This window comes from Ammodytes marinus, assembly GCF_949987685.1.
Source record: "Ammodytes marinus genome assembly, chromosome: 14".
Classification (NCBI taxonomy): Eukaryota; Metazoa; Chordata; class Actinopteri; order Uranoscopiformes; family Ammodytidae; genus Ammodytes; species Ammodytes marinus.
Window position 1 is genome coordinate 29,587,313 of NC_137218.1, and position 10,148 is coordinate 29,597,460.

Below are 10,148 nucleotides of genomic sequence, written 5' to 3' on the forward strand. Positions count from 1 at the left end.
GTTTGAGGAGGTTGCTCACTGTGGAGAAGAGGGTTCTGGGGTTTTGGCAGGGGTCAGAGAAGATGGCGGAGAGGTAGGCAGACTTGGCAGCGGTGAGGGTGTCTTTGTAGGCAGTGAGGTGGAGTTTGTAGGCTTGGTGGTGGACTGTGACTGAGGTTTTTTTGGAGAGTCGTTCGAGTTGGCGGTCGGTCTGTTTCAATTTGCGGAGTGCGGGTGTGAACCAGGGTGAGGAGGTATTAAAGGAGACAGCTTTGGTTTTTAGGGGGGCCAGGGTGTTGAGGGAGGAAGACAGGGTAGAATTAAGGTGGTTTGTAAGCTCATCAGGTGAGCTGAGGGTTGAGTCCAGGGGGAGAGTGGAGGAGAGCAAGTCACAGAGATGGTGGGGATCAATGGAATTGAGGTTACGGAAGGTGATTTCTCTAAGGGGACGGGGGTGGGGGGTGGGGGAGAGGATGGTGAACAGTATAGGTTTGTGATTGGAGAGGGGAAAGGGGCATGGGTGGAGGTTGAGTACAGGGAGATTGATGGAGCAGACAAGGTCGAGGATGTGTCCTTTGTTATTGGTTGGGAAGGTGACATGTTGGGTGAGAGTGAAATTGTCTAATAAAGTGGTGAGTTCAGATGAGAGCTTGCAGGTGGGGAAGTCCATGTGGATATTAATGTCACCAGTCACAGCAGGCGTGGAGAGAGGGTTGATGCTAGTGTGATGAGTTCGGTGAAGTCGGAAAGGAAGGAGGGATTAGGTTTGGGTGGCCGGTAGATGAGGATAACTGTCGTGGAGGAGGGGGCTTTAAAAGCAATGAATTCAAAGGATGATACTGAGGGGAGGGTGAGTTCTCTGATCAGATAATTCTGTTTGTGGATGACGGCGAGGCCACCTCCACTGCGGGAGGGGCGGGGTTTGGCGATGTAGTTTTTTTTTTTTTTTTTAACCTTTATTTATACAGGTAAATCCCATTGAGACCGAAGACTCTTTTGCAAGGGAGACCTGTTCCCATTTACACGTTACCATTCACACACACATGCATATACCGATAGCAGGCTAACTATCGACATTCACACGAGGCAAGGTGGGTGAAGCGTCTTGCCCAAGGACACAACAACTATGACACAGGTGGCAGGGTGGGGATCGAACCTCCAACCCTTTGATCATCAGCCGACCCGCTCTACCAACTGAGCCACAGTCTCCCCGGGGGAGATGCTTGGTAGAGGGAGAAAAAGTCAAGGGCTGGCCCGAATGCAATTTTTCAGGCTTCGAATATTCGTTGGTTTTTCCGAGCCAACATTTGGATATTCGTTCCAGAAAAACACACCATCAAACCAACATTAATAATGCCAATGTACTCACTGAAACCGATTGTGTGAGCCGAGACAGCAAGCTGCGTAGTTTGTTGATGCTTTAATAACTTTCGAACGGGAGTAAAGTCGGAGTTCCTTACTTTTTCCCCTTGGAGGCGAACAGCTGTTGTTCCGTTGCAAATCAGCTGTCCTCCGCGCCATCGTAACCCATACAGGAGCTTATCAATTCATCCAGGAATGTGCATCTTTTCGGCGATTTATAAATCCATACAAAGATCCAATATTGATAGTCTTTTGTGTCCATAGTATATCCATTATTGACCGCCTATTCCCATGATGCAAGCAAGTCACGGTTGATGATGGGCAATAGCAGCGCTGAATGTAAACAAACAGCTGAGCTAAGCTAACGTTAGCATTACGCCAAGCATTACCTTTCCTTCCGAAATCGCTCTAATGTTGTGGTAGCCTATAGAGTTATTAGGAACACAATCTATTCTTCCTCCATTTCTCTCTCCCTCCTGCGCTTGGTGCCGCTTTTAGTTTGCCTCCCTCTGGTAACATCACGCAGCCTACTACAGCTGATATCACCGGTTGCGTTTTGAAAGGGCAGCGGCCAACTAGGTCAAAGTTCAAATAATTCGATAATATATTTTAAATTAACGTCTAATTTGTATTTTACAATTGTTTTATAACTTGTGTATCCAAATATTATTTGCTGACAAAATATACTGCAGTTTGAGCTACCTTTGCAAAATTAAAAAAAAAAAAAAAAAAGAATATTCCGAATACTGAATTGAGCTCCGAATACTAATCTAACAAACGAATACTCGGATATTCGAATAATTCGGGCCAGCCCTAAAAAAGTCATTGGGTTGTTGCCAGGTTTCTTTAAGTAGAAGGAGGTCCAGATTATTGTCGAGGATGAGTTCATGTATGGCGGGGGCTTTATTGTTGAGTGAGCGGGTGTTGAGGAGGGCAAAGTTGGCACAGCCAGAGGGTGATGGGATAGGGGCAGGCTGGAGAGGTCTGAGGTTAGCCAGGCTAGCTGTGCAGGGGGGAGGGGTGGTGGCGGTTGAGTATATGGATGATTGGACATTTGGTGGTGCAGATGAGATTTTAAGTGAAGTGATGTGTGGGTGAGGAGAAAGGAAAGCAGTGAAATCCAGTCCGTGTTTTCTGTTCTGCCTGGTGAGCTGCTGCCTGACAGAAGCGCTAAATGGTCCAGTAGCGGGTGAGTTCGGACGAATGTGATGGAGTTTCCGTGCTGGGACAAAACAAACCCGCGGCGGGAGCCTCTGTGGATGTAGCGGCGGCGGGGTAGGAGTCCAAGTTGTTTAATGACTGAGATGGATGATGGGATGAGGTGGTTGAAAAGTCCAAACAGCTGTGCAGGTGAATAGGTGAGCATGATGCTTCCGGGCGGAGGGAATGATAGCGGTTAGACGTGGGCTTGGTGCACAGAGATGGATGACAGGAGTGCAAAGCAAGATGACCCACGGCATAACAGGAGGGAATGAACCAGGGAAAGAGTCTGACTGAGGGGAAACCATGCGGAGTGAGGAGGATGGATGCGACCAGATGTGGCCGACGGAGCAGCGATCGTTAGCCGCCACTCGGTAGCTGAGCGAGGGCAACCCGCACAGTGCGATCGGAGTGACCGGGAGGCAGCTGATGCGGGTGGGACCAACGATGATGGTCAGCAGGCACCCGGAGATTACCCGACCAGCCAGTGTTGGAGGACAGCGGCAGCAGGTGTGGTGGCGTGTGTCAGGCTATATGAACAGTGGCGAGAAGCGGCGAACAATCAAGGCCTAATTCCACCGGCTGCCTGTTCGGTCCTTCTCCGCTCCAGCACGGAAGCGGAGCTGTCATTTTTTACTTTAGTCAGTTCGTGAGAGTCCACCAGCTCCGCTGCACCATCTCTCTGCTCCGCTGCTGCTCCAGCTGTCCGGTGAAATACGCACTGCTTCTATTTTTGTTGGATGCTGGAGCTCACCGCATCAATTTAGCACAGAACACATCAAGAGAGACAGGAACACAGACGCCGACAAAACAATAAAACCTCCGGTTAATTTTCAAAATAAGACACTCGGTGTTCACTGCAGGTAACAATCTCAAAATAGAGACACATACAAGCATGTCCACTGTTCTTTTACTCGTTTGGATGGGAACAATAACCTTCCGTGCGTTCGTTGTTGTGTAAATACCATATAAGTTTAAGTTTAAGTTTATTTAAAGGGACATTGCATATTAATAGACATTTACATGTAAATATACAGGATTGTAGCAAGTGCTAATTTGCATCCTTTGTCCCTTGATTGGTCGACACCAATCACATGAAACAAACATATGCGTGTACTCATAAATAAAAACAGACAATCAGACAACAGAAAAAATAAAATAAAAATATAGGAGAATCATATTATCAAGAGTGATAGGCCGTCACTTTTATTACCGTGGGAACTCCTCGGTCTCGCTACCCCAGCTGTTCAGCGGTGCTGGCCGTGCCTGCTTTGAAAACGGAGCCGGTGGGTGTTGACGGACGTGGGTTCACGGAGCAAAACCGTTGGAGACCGCACGCGCAGCCAGTGGAATTCCGGGGTCAGCAGCAGCGGCCACTTCCTACGGTTGCTACGTCCCTCCGGTTGCCAGCACACGAATGGTGTTATGAGATAAAGTCCCCGTTCATTCTTGAAGTAAGCTAGCATCCAGTGAATCGTTTTTCCCACACAAGTGGTAATGCCAGCGGATTGAAAAAATATTCCAAGTGAAGCCAATCACACTGTCCGATTAGTTCAAAGAGCCGAAAATAAATAAATTGAAGGTATTGAAAGTTAAAAAGTTACCGGCGAGCAGCGGCAGCAAGTTGCCAGCGTTCACTCGTTGATATGTGATCAATATAGGCCCATGGTCTTCCTGGCACTGAATAATGTTATTTAAAAAATAACCAAAAACTGTCTCATGATAGGCCCCTGATCTCCTTGCAAGGGTCAGGGGCCTATCATGAGCCCGTCAATTATTTCTTTTTTTGGAATGGCATTGTTCGGGGCCTTCGAAGATCGGGGGCCTATATTGAGCTTGTTAAAAAAAATATATATTATTATTATTATTATTATTATTATTATTATTATTATTTCATGGGTGCCTTGGGCCCCCCCAAGACTGTCGCACTTGTACCCGCAGTCCGACAGCCCTGAATGACGTGATATACATTGTCACAAGTGGTTTTTTTTAAATATATTTTTTGGGTATTTTCACCTTTATTTGACAGTATTAGAGAGACAGAGTTGAAATGGGAGAGGGAGGGGGATGACATGCAGAGAACGACCCGGGCTGGAGGGAAACCGTAAATTCAACCTGATGATTTACTGCTTATTCAATATATCATTAGCTACAACAGGTGGACTGCGAAGGGGCAATGAGGAGCAAGTGGTTGAGGTAAAGCATTCTAAGCATACAGACATCATGGAGCATGATTGCACCATGACTAGCACTTGCATTGAGACTTTCCTCACAGAAGGAGAAGAGGAGAGGAGGGATAGGGGGATATGATGTGGATATTCAGTTGGTCCAGTAAAGTAACCTGAGCTAACCTGTATATGGTCATTTTAATGTAATAGTAAAATAATGGAATGGAATGAATGGTCATTCTTCTAGCTTAGGGAATGAATTAGAAAGGTAAGCTCTTATTTTTTTTAGCTCAATAAAAAATATCTATGATATTTAACAGACGGCACAGAAGCACAAGGGCCTGCCCGCTTGTTAATGCCGTGTGTACGGGGTAGATTCAGTAGACAACAACAAATCAAGTGTGATGCTAGGATTGATTTTTATTTTATAATGGTTGGAGGAAAAATGGAGGCTGGATACAGAACAGAAAGAGATTTTCTAAAATGTATTTACATTTGGTTATGCATGAATTCATTGGAAAGCATTAACAGTATGAAGCATTGTTTTCTCTCAGCCTCTCTAAATGTGTCAATTCTACTGTGTGCAAGCACTGAACCAAGCTTTGTCTATCTGAACACCAATCAGCCACCGCTACACTCAAAGCAGCCATTTAATATTTCTCTGTGACTACACAGTCAACTTCTGTCTGTGTACAATGCCAGGAGTGTTCTCTCCACACACTGCAGATGGGACCTTTAAAGTGGCATCATGAAAACAGCACAACACAGCAATAAAGAACCAATCATTAGGCCTGTCAGTAAGGCTGTGGTGCTGGACACATCACAGACCTTATGATTTCAACTTCTAAATTAAACCATCTCAGAGACATGTACAGGTCCTTCTCATATAATTAGCATATTATGATAAGGTTGATTATTTTCCATAATGTAATGATAATAATTGAACTTTCATATATTTTAGATTCATTGCACACCAACTGAAATATTTCATGTCTTTTGTTGTTTTAATACTGATGATTTTGGCATACAGCTCATGAAAACCCCAAATTCCTATCTCAAAAAATTAGCATATTTCATCCGACCAATAAAAGAAAAGTGTTTTTAATACAAAAAAGTCAACCTTCAAATAATTATGTTCAGTTATGCACTCAATACTTGGTCGGGAATCCTTTCGCAGAAATGACTGCTTCAATGCGGCGTGTCATGGAGGCAATCAGCCTGTGGCACTGCTGAGGTGTTATGGAGGCCCAGGATGCTTCGATAGCGGCCTTAAGCTCATCCACAGTGTTGGGTCTGGTGTCTCTCAACTTCCTCTTCACAATATCCCACAGATTCTCTATGGGGTTCAGGTCAGGAGAGTTGGCAGGCCAATTGAGCACAGTAATACCATGGTCAGTAAACCATTTAACAGTGGTTTTGGCACTGTGAGCAGGTGCCAGGTCTTGTTGAAAAATGAAATCTTCATCTCCATAAAGCTTTTCAGCAGATGGAAGCATGACGTGCTCCAAAATCTCCTGATAGCTAGCTGCATTGACCCTGCCTTTGATAAAACACAGTGGACCAACACCAGCAGCTGACATGGCACCCCAGACCATCACTGACTGTGGGTACTTGACACTGGACTTCAGGCATTTTGGCATTTCCTTCTCCCCAGTCTTCCTCCAGACTCTGGCACCTTGATTTCCGAATGACATGCAAAATTTGCTTTCATCCGAAAAAAGTACTTTGGACCACTGAGCAACAGTCCAGTGCTGCTTCTCTGTGGCCCAGGTCAGGCGCTTCTGCCGCTGTTTCTGGTTCAAAAGTGGCTTGACCTGGGGAATGCGGCACCTGTAGACCATTTCCTGCACACGCCTGCACACGGTGGCTCTGGATGTTTCTACTCCAGACTCAGTCCACTGCTTCCGCAGGTCCCCCAAGGTCTGGAATCGGCCCTTCTCCACAATCCTCCTCAGGGTCCGGTCACCTCTTCTGGTTGTGCAGCGTTTTCTGCCACACTTTTTCCTTCCCACAGACTTCCCACTGAGGTGCCTTGATACAGCACTCTGGGAACAGCCTATTCGCTCAGAAATTTCTTTCTGTGTCTTACCCTCTTGCTTGAGGGTGTCAATGATGGCCTTCTGGACAGCAGTCAGGTCGGCAGTCTTACCCATGATTGCGGTTTTGAGTAATGAACCAGGCTGGGAGTTTTTAAAAGCCTCAGGAATCTTTTGCAGGTGTTTAGAGTTAATTAGTTGATTCAGATGATTAGGTTAAGAGCTCGTTTAGAGTACCTTTTCATGATATGCTAATTTTTTGAGATAGGAATTTGGGGTTTTCATGAGCTGTATAACAAAATCATCAGTATTAAAACAACGAAAGACCTGAAATATTTCAGTTGGTGTGCAATGAATCTAAAATATATAAAAGTTCAATTATTATCATTACATTATGGAAAATAATCAACTTTATCACAATATGCTAATTATATGAGAAGGACTTGTATCTTAAAGCCTGTCATAGTACATCCGTAGTCATGAGCAGTATGGATGATGGTTAACTTTATTTTATGCATTTGAATATTATCGTTTGCTGTGATTTCCCTTACTGTAATACTTTTGCTTGCTGTGGTTATTCCTTATTGATTGCTATGGTTTTATATTGTTTGATGTTACTGGACTAAAGGCTGTTACATACTCCGCAAGAAGAAAGAACAAAGTTCTCGGTGACAGAGCTGCGAGAAGTTCTTTCTGGTCTGACATTACATACTTCACGAGAACTCAACTGCCGAACTCCTCACCGCGGCGCATTGTTACCATGGTAATTGACTCAGTAGCGCCAGCTGATTTCACTTCGCTTTCCTCATTGACTTCAGACTGACCAATCACACAATAGTTCTCGGACAAGCTGCGAGAAGAATGTTCGGCCCGGGTGATGTGTCGAGAACAAGCTGCGAGAACAGCTAAACAAGAGCTGAGAGAAGAAAATTACGTCATTTTCTTCTCGCAGCTCTGTCACCGAGAACTTTGTTCTTTCTTCTCGCGGAGTATGTAACAGCCTTTATCATTTTGTTCACCTCTCCCATGAATTGCCTGCTACACACAAGTCATGCCACTAATTGACACAACTGAACCTCGTTTAACAATCAGCAATCTGATTGGCTAGTTGAGCATATCCTCCCTTTAAAAGACATGAAGGAACCATAGATGAGAAAGGAACTGGGGTGGAAGGAACTCCGAGAGAGAGGACTCTCGGAGGAGGGCTCCCTGAAAGGAGCTCTCTGGAAAGGAAAGGAAAGGAAAGGAAAGGAAAGGAAAGGAAAGGAAAGGAAAGGAAAGAGCAGCGAAAGAACAGAAACTACAAGAGAGGGCTCCCTGAGGAGGTCTCCAGGAAGGAGGGGAATGGCCTGCCGGAAAAACTCTCTAGTGAAGGACTCGCTGGTGAGGAACTCTCTGGTCGGACGAACGTGCTGCCTGCTGTCGCAGACTGGATCTCCTCCCCCAGTGTTGCTGCTGGCTGGATCTCCTGTGTCTCGTGAAATCGTCTCCCAGACTCTGCAGTGTCAACGCTCGCAACACTCCAACTAAAGGGAAGTGGCCTCTTCCTCCATTGGTGTGTGTGCTTTTTATATTCAGACACGAGAGGAGTCACTTGCTGACACTTGATTTAGTGAGGTGCCAGATCCAGAGGCGACGGCGGAGCGGTGGTGACGACTGCACCTGTTGATGGGCTCGTATACGTTCACGTTAAGGAAAGTTGTCACGCTAACCCACAGAGTGAATGTGTTTTTAAATGTACAGCGCTGCAAGGCACACATTGATTTTCCTGTCTGTCTGACAGTGGCGGAGCGGCCCCCAGGAATCCCTGGCGCTGGACCTCTGGATTGGAGCGAAGGGAAAACAAGGAGCCAACCCGGGACTGGACTGAGCTTGGTATTTCCCCCTTGGTATAGAACATTGGACAACCAAGAAGATGTTGCTTTTAAATAATTCTGTCCTCTTTTCAGAGGCTATTGATCAACAAGCTTGTCTTTTAAAATAGCGTAATAAAGAATATATTTTTATAAGAACTACTCTGGTGTCATTTTGCCTGTGTTGGTTTGCCAGGGAATCCGAATCTCAAAAATAATCTACTGTAACCCTCTCTGTTACAATAGCAGAGGCTGCTAAGGGCTGAGGCAGATACAAAGTGAAGGCAGTCTCTTCAAATATCCTCCATGTAAAGGTGAACACGCCTGGAGAGGACAGTGATATGAGCTACAGATAGCCTCAACAATTCTAATCCACAATACAAATCATTGCACCTATATTAGGGTTGCAAAATTTCGAGAATTTTCAAAGTTGGGAATTAACGGGAATTTACTCAATTTAAAGCCAACCAAATGCATTCTAACTATGTTATGTCGGTCCTGGCAAACATTCTAGACTTTAAAAAGCAAGTTTTTCAACTACGTTTTACAATATTTATGAACATTTAACTTCAAATCTGGTTTTTGTTTTTGTTTTTATAAAGCTTATTGAGACACCCAACTTGATATCATATATTGCTTTTTACTAGACCAGAGGCGTATACTACAAAGCAAACTCAACAGAGCCCGGCTCTCTTTTTTTTGATCTGGTTCAACATAACACATACCCTCGCTCAGAGCTAACCGGTATCACGAAGGAAGTTATCAACCTCTTATGTTGAAAAAAACTCTTACTGCAAATAGGCTAAGGAGAGTGGAATGCTGCCAGCATGGAAATTATTTGTTTATCTTGCCGATCGTTCTCGCAGTGCGTAACGTGACATTATAAAACAATGAAACGTTGAACTCGGATTTAAACACTATACCATTTAGCCTAATATACTGTATATATAGGCTACTTTGCTATATTTATAGCACTACGCCTACAGTCCCACACTTAAGAATGTAATTTAAGTCTGACACTGTCCCCAAATGAATAGCCTATGGAAAATCATTTAGTTTTGGGCCACATCATAATGAATACAATTTTGATTTAGACTATTAGCCTTTTATTTGAATCTTACAAATACCAATAGGCCTACATTAAAAAACCTGTAGTCTGGATTTTTCGGACAAATATGAATCTACTGTGAGAATCTTAACCTGCGAGTCTGCAACGATGTCCGAATTGTGACAGCTGTCACCTGTCACGTCCCAACTGTAAGCGCTACTGATGAAAAGAAAGAAGCCCACAGTGAAATAATGTTACAACCTGTGATTTTATAGAACGCTTTATTAAGCGCCAGTGTGTGTAGATCGCCAGGTAAAATCATTTGAGAGGAGAGCATAGAGTGGCGCTGCATACAGGTGTGGGCTATTTTAAATTTTCAATAACTGTATGCATGTGGCAAAAAGCCGCAGCGCGATGTTACAGTTCACTCTGTAAGCCTAATGTCACGGCTTCGTTTCGTTCATTAACTTACTGATCAATAAGTTTAGATGTAACAGTTTCC